Raw genomic sequence first — 9,289 nt, 5'->3', positions numbered from 1 at the left:
AGTATGTGGAGGAACCAACCAGGGAACAGGCTATTCTGGATCTGGTACTGTGTAATGAGAAAGGGCTAATCAATAATCTTGTGGTAAAGGGGCCTTTAGGGACAAGTGACCATAATATGATTGAATTTTAGATTAAGTTTGAGAGTGATGTAGTCTAATCTGAAACTAAGGTCCTCAATCTAAACAGAGGAAACTACAAGGGTATGAGGGACAAGTTGGCCATGGTATGAAGGTGGACATAGAATGGCTGACATTCAAGGAAATAATGCATTATTTGCAACAAACATATATTCCTCTAGGGCATAAAAACCATGGCTAACAAAAGAAATTAAAGCTAGTATTAAGTCAAAGGGGGCAGCTTATAAAGTTGCCAGAAAAAGTGGTCAGCCTGAGGATTGGGATCTTTTTAGAAATCAGCAAAGGGGGACCAAGATTGATAAAGAAATGGAAAATGGAATATGAGCACAAACTAGCGAAAAATATAAAAACGGATTGTAAAAGCTTCTATAGGTATGTGAAAAGGAAAAGACTGGCAAAGGTAAATGTAGGTCCTATACAGTCAGAGACGGGAGAATTTATAATGGGGAATGAGGAAATGGCAGAGGAATTAAATAAATACTTTATTTCTGTCTTCACGGAGGAAGACACAAAAAACCTCCCAGAAATACAAGAAAACCAAGGGTGTGGCGAGAATGAGGAACTTAAAGAAATTATTATTCGTAAAAAAAACAGTACTAGCAAAATTAATGGGACTAAAATTCGATAAATCTCAAGGACCGGATGACCGACATCCTAGGGTTTTGAAAGAGGTGGCCATTGGGATAGTGGACGCATTGGTTGTCATCTTCCAAAATTCTATAGATTATGGAACAATTCCTGTAGATTGGAGGATAGCAAATGTAACCCTGCTATTTAAGAAAGGAGGGAGAGAGAAAACGGGTAACTACAGACCTGTTAGACTCACATCAGTAGTTGGGAAAATACTGGAATCTATTATAAAGGATGCAATAACTGGGCACTTAGAAACTAATAGTAAGATTGGGCAGAGTCAACATGGATTTATGAAAGGGAAGTCCTGTTTGACAAACCTATTGGAGCTTTTTGAGGATGTAACTAGTGGAGTAGACAAAGGGGAACTGTTAGATGTGGTGTATTTAGATTTTCAGAAGGCCTTCGATAAGGTCCCACACAAGAGGTTGGTGAACAAAATTAGGGCACATGGAATTGGGGGTAATATACTTGCATGGATTGAGAATTGGTTAACAGACAGAAAACAAAGAGTAGGGATAAACGGGTCTTTTTCAGGATGGCAGGCTGTGACTAGTGGGGTACCGCAAGGATCGATGCTTGGGCCCCAGCTATTCACAATCTATATCAATGATTTGGATGAAGGGACTAAATGTAACATTTCCAAATTTGCTGATGACAGAAAGCTAGGTGGCAGTGTCAGTTGCGAAGAGGATGTGAAGAGGCTTCAAGGGGATCTCGACAGGTTCGGTGAGTGGGCGAGAACATGGCAGATGGATTATAATGTGGATAATGAAGTTATTCACTTCGGTGGAAAAAACAGAAAGGCGGAGTATTTCCTAAATGGTGAAAGATTGGGGAATGCAGATGCTCAAAGGGACCTGGGTGTCCTTGTACATGAGTCACTGAAAGTGAATGTGCAGATGCAGCAAGCCACAGGAAGGCAAATGGTATGCTGGCCTTCATTACAAGAGGATATGAGTACAGGAGTAAAGAAGTCTTACTCCAATTATATAGGGCCTTGGTGAGACCACACGTGGAGTACTGTGTACAATTTTGGTCTCCTTACCTAAGGAAGGATATACTTGCCATAGAGGGAGTGCAACGAAGGTTCACGAGATTGATTCCTGGGATGGTGGGACTGTCGCATGAGAAGAGATTGAGAAAACTAGGCCTGTATTCTCTTGAATTCAGAAGAATGAGAGGGGATCTCATTGAAGCATAAAAAATTATTACAGGGCTTGATGGGGTGGATTCTGGGAGAATGTTTCCCTTGGCTGGGGAGTCTAGAACCAGGGGCCACAGCCTCAGGAGAAAGGGTAGGCCATTCAGGACTGAGATGAGAAGAAATTTCTTCACACAGAGGGTGGTGAATCTTTGGAATTCTCTACCCCAGAGGGCTGTGGAGGTTCGGTCATTGGGTATATTCAAAACAGAAGTCGATAGATTTCTGACTAGTAAGGGCATCAAGGGATATGGCGATAGGGCCGGTGAATGCAGTTGAGGCAGAAGATCAGCCATGATCTCATTGAATGGCGGAGCAGGCTCGAAGAGCCGAATGGCTGACTCCTGCTCCTATTTCTTATATTCTTATGTTCTCCTTTCTAACTCAAGATTATTTCAGTTCTCGTACCTTCAGTTACTCTCATGGACAAGTCCCAGCTCCCCATACCTTCCAGAGTGCCTCTCCTAGCCTTGGTATCCAGGGAAGGTTTCGGTAACACGCCCAGGATCAGTACTGGACCATCCACGAGGCTGAGGACATTGTGAATAGCACGTTTAATCAGAAGGTCACACCGCAGGCAAAGGCTGGACAGGCAGAAAGGGAACAGGTGACCAACAGACAGAGTACTAGGCACAGGCAGGTAGTGCAGGGGTCCCCTGTGGACATCCCCTCTCAAAAAGATACACCACTTTGAGTACTGTTGGGGGGGATGGCTTATCAGAGGAAGGCAGCAGCAGCCAACTTCCTGGCACCAGGGGTGGCACTGCTGCACAGAATGGGAGGAAAAAGAGGGGTAGAGCTATGGTAATAGGGGGTTCTATTGTAAGGGGAAAGGATAGGTGTTTCTGCGGCCGCAAACAAGACTCCAGGATGGTGTGTTGCCTCCCTGGTGCAAGGGTCAAGGATGTCTCAGAGCGGCTGTAGAACATCTTGGAAGGGGAGGGTGAACAGCCAGTTGTTGTGGTGCATATAGGTACCAACGATATAGGTAAAAAATGGGAAATGGGATGAGGTCTGAAAAGCTGAATATAGGGAGTTAGGAGGTAAATTTAAAAATAGGACCTCAAAGGTAGTAATCTCAGGATTGCTACCAGTGCCACGTACTAGTCAGAGTAGAAATAGAAGGATATTACAGATGAATACGTGGCTAGAGGAATGGTGCGAGGGGGAGGGATTCAAATTCCTGGGACATTGGAACCGGTTCTGAGGGAGGTGGGACCAGTTCAAACCAGACATTTTGCACCTGGGCAGGGCCGGGACCGATGTCCTAGGGGGAGTGTTTGCTAGTGCTCTGGGGGAGGGTTTAAAGTAAAATGGCAAGGGGTTGGGAACCTGAGCAGGGGGACAGAGGAAAGGGAAACAAGGATAAAAGCACAAGATAGGAAGGAGAAAAACAAAAGTGGCAGTCAGAGAAATCAACGGTTTAAATCAAACATGGCCACAGTAAATAATAATTCTAATAGGTCTAACAGCGTTAAAAAAACAAGCCTGAAGACCTTGGGGGAGAAATTGGGTATAGCCCCGTTTGGGGCGCTAGTTCTGGCGAAGCGCAAAGCCTAGCGCCAGTTGCGATTTAGCGCCACCTGGTGCGATATTGGGTCATTGCGCCCCTGAGGGAGATTGCGGCGCCAGATCAGGTGCTGCATGAGGCTCTTAAGGTGCTAACCCGGGGGCGCAACCCAATTTAGCGGCGGCGGGGCGCAGCGAAGGTGCTGTCAATAATCACTTTCCCTGAGACACACTGGCACCGGCCAGCTCTTAAAGGGGCAGGTCAATTGGCATCACCAGACACACTCACTGCCTTGTAGGCCTTCAAAGCGGTGGAAGCCTACCTGTGGCGCACCACCCTAGCAAGACATGGAAAGGGTGAGGCAGAGGGCGGAATGCCTCACTGATGGGGCTTTGGTTGCTTTGGTTGGCGCAGTGGAATCAAGGCCAAGGAAGATGGTTGGAATGTGATTTATGTTTTGGACAGTCTCCGGGGTGTGAGAGGCAGTTATGTGTCAGTGTATTAGTTTTGCTTTCTGTTGCCATAGCTTTCTCATGTTTGAAGGAACCACATTTTGTCTAATGAAACACTTTCTTCATTTACAATGGCCATGCCTGCAATTTACATGCATCTTGCCCTTCACAGGCTTGGGGGTATCAGACCGGTTCCATTCCTGTTCTTGGAATGGCAGCAACATTCCTGAGAGGGGCCTAGAAGTTACTTCTGATCAGCCTCTGACGCGCAGCCTGAGAAGAGCCGCTCGCGTAGAAGTTCAGGCCAGCAGGCATCTTCTCAGCCACCGACAGAGATGTCCTGCACCTTATCTGAGGCTGCAGATCTGGCTGAAGCAGCTGGCACAGCTCAGTCACCACCTTATTTCTAAATCGCAGCCTTCTGACACACTGCTCCTCTGGCATGTTCATGTAGGAAAACTGCTGTCAGAAAACCCTGCCAGCGTAAGGTCTGCTGTGGTGATGTTTGTTGGCCCTGCTCCGTCTGGCCATGCCCGCCCCCCTCTCCCAGCGTCTCAGTGCCCTTTCCAGATGATTCAGCAGCAGGACGTTCCCCTCCAATGCAGCCCCCATAATAAGTGCCCAAAGGAAGGTTCCCCATTTTCAAGGCTCACCAACAGCAAGGTGATGGTCAGAAGGCCGAAGATCGTCTGCCTGCCTGGCTCAGTGGTCAAATGGCTCTCAGTGTGCAGCTCAGCAACTCTTTGTAGCTCTCGAGGAAGTTGTGCTCCAAAAATGGCTGCCGCTTTTAAACCACACCAGTCCCCTTTAAATAATGCTCCTCCAGCCCGAGAGTGACCTGGTAAGGTCCAGGTAAGCTGTCACTATTAGCGGCAGGCGCTACGGAGGGGGGTGCCACTGAATTTCCAGTCCGGGGCACCCAAAAGGCATTGCACACTCAAATGACATCATAATCAACCTACGTCCATGAGCGGGCGCTAAGATTTAGTGCCGGCGCTAAATGCATGCTCAATATGGGGCGAGGCGCTAGGCGCCTTGCGCCCATCTGGGAATTGGCTAACGCCCCACTTCTCGGCCTCTTTAGGTGATAATCGGTGGCGCAACCAACCGAATTTCTCCCCCCTTGTGTCTTAATGCGAGGAGCATTCGTAATAAGGTGAATGAATTAGCTGCGCAAATAGAGGTAAACGAATATGATTTGATTGGGATTACGGAAACATGGCTCCAGAGTGGCCAAGGCTGGGAACACAACATCCGGGGGTATTTAATATTCAGGAAAGATAGGCAAAAAGGAAAGGGAGGTAGGGTAGCATTGCTGTTTAAAGAAGGGATTAACACAATTGTAAGGAAGGATATTAGCTCTGATGATGTGTAATCTGTATGGGTAGAACGGAGAAATACCAAGGGGCAGAAAACGTTAGTGGGAGTGGTATATAGACCTCCAAACAGTAATGCGGAGGTTGGGGATGGCATTAAAAGGGAAATTAGAGAAGTGTGCAATAAGGGCACAGCAGTCATCATGGGTGACTTTAATCTACATATAGATTGGGCTAACCAAATTAGTAACAATACTGTGGAGGAGGAATTCCTGGAGTTTTTACGGGATGGTTTCCTGGACCAATATGTCGAGGAACCAACCAGAGATCAGGCCATCTTAGACTGGGTATTATGTAACGAGAAAGGATTAATCAGCAATCTTGTTGTACGAGGCCCCTTGGGTCGGAGCGATCATAATATGATCGAATTCCTCATTAAGATGGAGAATGAAGTAGTTGACTCTGAGACTAGGGTCCTGCATTTAAATCAAGGAAACTATGATGGTCTGAGGCACGAGTTGGGTAGGATTGATTGGGGAATGTCACTCAAAGGGTTGATGGTGGATAGGCAATGGCGAACATTCAAAGACTGCATGGATGAACGACAGAATTTGTTCATCCCAGTTTGGCATAAAAATAAAACAAAAAAGATGACTCAACCATGGCTAACAAGGGAAATTAGGGATAGCATAAGATCCAAGGAGAGGACATATAAATTGGCCAGAAAAAGCAGTAAACCTGAGGATTGGGAGCAGTTTAGGATTCAACAAAGGAGGACAAAGGGATTAATTAAGAAAGGGAAAATAGAATATGAGAGTAAGCTTGCATGGAACATAAAAACTGACTGTAAAAGCTTTTATAGATATGTGAAGAGAAAAAGATTGGTGAAGTCAAGCGTAGGTCCCTTGCAGTCAGAATCAGGGGAATTTATAATGGGAAACAAAGAAATGGCAGAACAATTAAATACATATTTTGGTTCTGTCTTCACAAAAGAGGACACAAATAACCTCCCAGAGATGTCGGGGAACATAGGGTCTGATGAAAGGGAGGAACTGAAAGAAATCAGTATTTGTAGGGAAATGGTGTTAGGGAAATTGATGGGATTGAAGGACGATAAATCCCCAGGGCCCGATAATCTACATCCTAGGGTACTTAAGGAAGTGGCCTAGAAATAGTAGATGCATTGCTGATCATCTTCCAACATTCGATAGAATCTAGAACAGTACCCATGGATTGGAGGGTAGCTAATGTTACCCCACTATTCAAAAAAGGTGGTAGAGAGAAAACGGGGAATTACAGACATCGGTAGTGGGGAAAATGCTAGAGTCCATTATAAAAGATGTAATAGCAGAGCACTTGGAAAACAGTGACAGGATCGGACAAAGTCAACATGGACTTACAAGAGGTAAATCGTGCTTGACTAATCTACTGGAATTTTTTGAGGATGTAACTGGTAAAATAGATAAGGGAGAACCAGTGGATGTGGTGTATTTGGACTTTTAGAATTCTTGCGATAAGATCCCGCGTAAGAGATTAGCGTGTAAAGTTAAGGCACGTGGGATTGGGGGCAGGGTATTGACTTGGATAAAGAACTGGTTGGCAGACAGAAAGCAAAGAGTTGGAATAAACAGGTTTTTTTTCCGAATGGCAGGCAGTGACTAGTGGGGTACCGCAGGGATTGGTCCTTGGACCCCAGCTATTCACAATATATATTAATGATCTGTGGTAAACCACTTTTATCGTTCACTATCGTTACACTATAGTTATCACTGTTGTATTGTTATCACTGTTCTCACTGTTGTATCACTATACGAGGTCGCCTGTTGTCGCGCTGTTATACCTGGGCTGACCACCTCCGACTCCGCCCATGGCTCCACCTACCTGCCCAGGTATAAAGGTAGTCGACTGGCTGGTATTCCTCCTTGTTGGACCCGATCACCCACGAGGGTGGGCTCTGTTATTTAGTCAATAAAAACCTTTAGTTGCGTTCCTAACTCGTCGCTTTTTATTGGACGAATTGACAGGTATATCAATTTTATTGACTAAATTTTAAAGATGTCTACTACTGGCCAGCCAGAAGCCCTCCCAGAAGCACAGCCACAGCAGCTTTCAGACACCGGGCTACACCAGCCACACCAGCCGGCTTGGCTGCAAGCCCTCAAACCACCGTACCTGGATCTAAACCCACAGGCAGCAAACTCAGCCCTCGACTTCAAACACTGGCTGGGCTGCTTCGAATCCTACCTGGAAGAATCCGGCGTCCCTCAGAGATCCAAACTAAGAGTTCTGAACGCCCAAGCGAGCTCGAGAGTATACGCACTCATCCAGGACACGACTACATACGAGGCCGCTATCAACCTACTGAAACAGCAGTACCGGAGCCCGGTAAATTACATGTACACCAGGCACCTCCTAAGATCCCGCCCGCAACAGCCAGGAGAGTCTGTAGCTGAATTTTTACGGGCGCTAAGAGCACTCGGCAGGAACTGTGACTTTAAAGCGGTGACGGCTGTTGAAAACACGGAAGATAATATCCGCGATGCCTTTGTGAAAGGCCTACGGTCCGACTACTCACGGCAAAGACTGCTTGAAGCTAAAGACCTCGACCTGGACAAAGCTGAAGCCCTCGCTCTCTCCCTAGAGGTGGCCCATCAGGACCAGGAGGCGTTTTCCAGGTACTGCTTGCGACCCTGGGACTCGGGCCCGACCCCTACCGCAATACCCTTCGCAGCGCCGCCCCCGGGACCTACCTCAGCGTCGGCGTCCCGGACCCGACCGGGACCGCCACCCCCGGTACCGGCTCCGACATCGGGCACCCGCGATCGGGCCGCCGGCTGCTTCTTTTGCGGCCAGGAGAAGCACCCGAGGTCGCGCTGCCCAGCCAGGAACTATACCTGCTCAACCTGCAGGAAGAAAGGCCACTTCTCTAAGGCCTGCAGGGGCGGATCTTCAGAGGCCAGCAGTGCCTCATGCGAACTGTGGGGGCGGCCATCTTCTTTCAAGGCAACTGAGACCAGCATCCCCACACGTGAGTCATGGGGGTGGCCATCTTTGATCAAGGCAACCGACCCCAATAGTGCCTCATGTGAGTTATGGGAGCAGCCATCTTCTCCGCCATTTTGTCCTACCTCGTGGGAGACGCCATTTTACCCACCACGCCCGACTGCCACCGGGCCTCCGGACCCGACGACCGCCTCGCCCGCAGACGACAACGACTCACTTACCTACACACTAGCCTCCGTCACTCTGGATCAAGCCCGCCCACACCACCTGTCCAAGTCGATGATGGACATCAAAGTAAACGGCCACGCCACGACCTGCCTGTTCGACAGCGGAAGCACGGAGAGCTTCATCCACCCAGACACGGTGAGCCACTACTCCCTCCCTGTCCTGCCAACGCGCAACCGAATCTCGATGGCATCGAGGTCCCACGCCACGGACATTAGCGGCTACTGTGTTGTGACCTTGTCGGTTAAGGGTACGGAGTATAAAATTTTTAAACTCCTCGTCCTCCCCCAGCTCTGTGCTGCCGTCCTACTAGGGCTGGACTTCCAATCCCACCTCCAAAGTGTAACCCTAGCATACGGTGGACCCCTCCCCCCACTCACAGTCGACAACCAGCGAATGTTAAACCGCCCACCGCGTAACACCTGCAGCCTATCCACCCTCAAGGTGCCGCCACCTTCCCTGTTCGCTAACCTCACCCCCGACTGCAAACCCGTCGCTACCAAGAGCAGGCGGTACAGCGCTGGGGACAGAGCCTTCATTAGCTCTGAGGTGCGGCGCCTCCTGAAAGAGGGCATTATCGAGGGGAGCAACAGCCCCTGGCGTGCGCAGGTCGTGGTCGTTAAGACCGGCGATAAAAATCGCCTGGTCATCGACTACAGCCAGACCATAAACAGATACACCCAGCTGGACGCATACCCCCTTCCCCGCATATCTGACATGGTCAATCAGATTGCACAATACCGCGTATTCTCGACCATCGACCTTAAGTCGGCCTACCACCAACTCCCTATCCACCCCGAGGACCGCCAGT

The sequence above is a fragment of the Somniosus microcephalus genome, chromosome 4 (genome assembly GCF_052327205.1).
Source record: "Somniosus microcephalus isolate GS21.2 chromosome 4, FLI_Smic_1.0, whole genome shotgun sequence".
Taxonomy (NCBI): domain Eukaryota; kingdom Metazoa; phylum Chordata; class Chondrichthyes; order Squaliformes; family Somniosidae; genus Somniosus; species Somniosus microcephalus.
Note: the sequence above shows the minus strand (reverse complement) of the source record.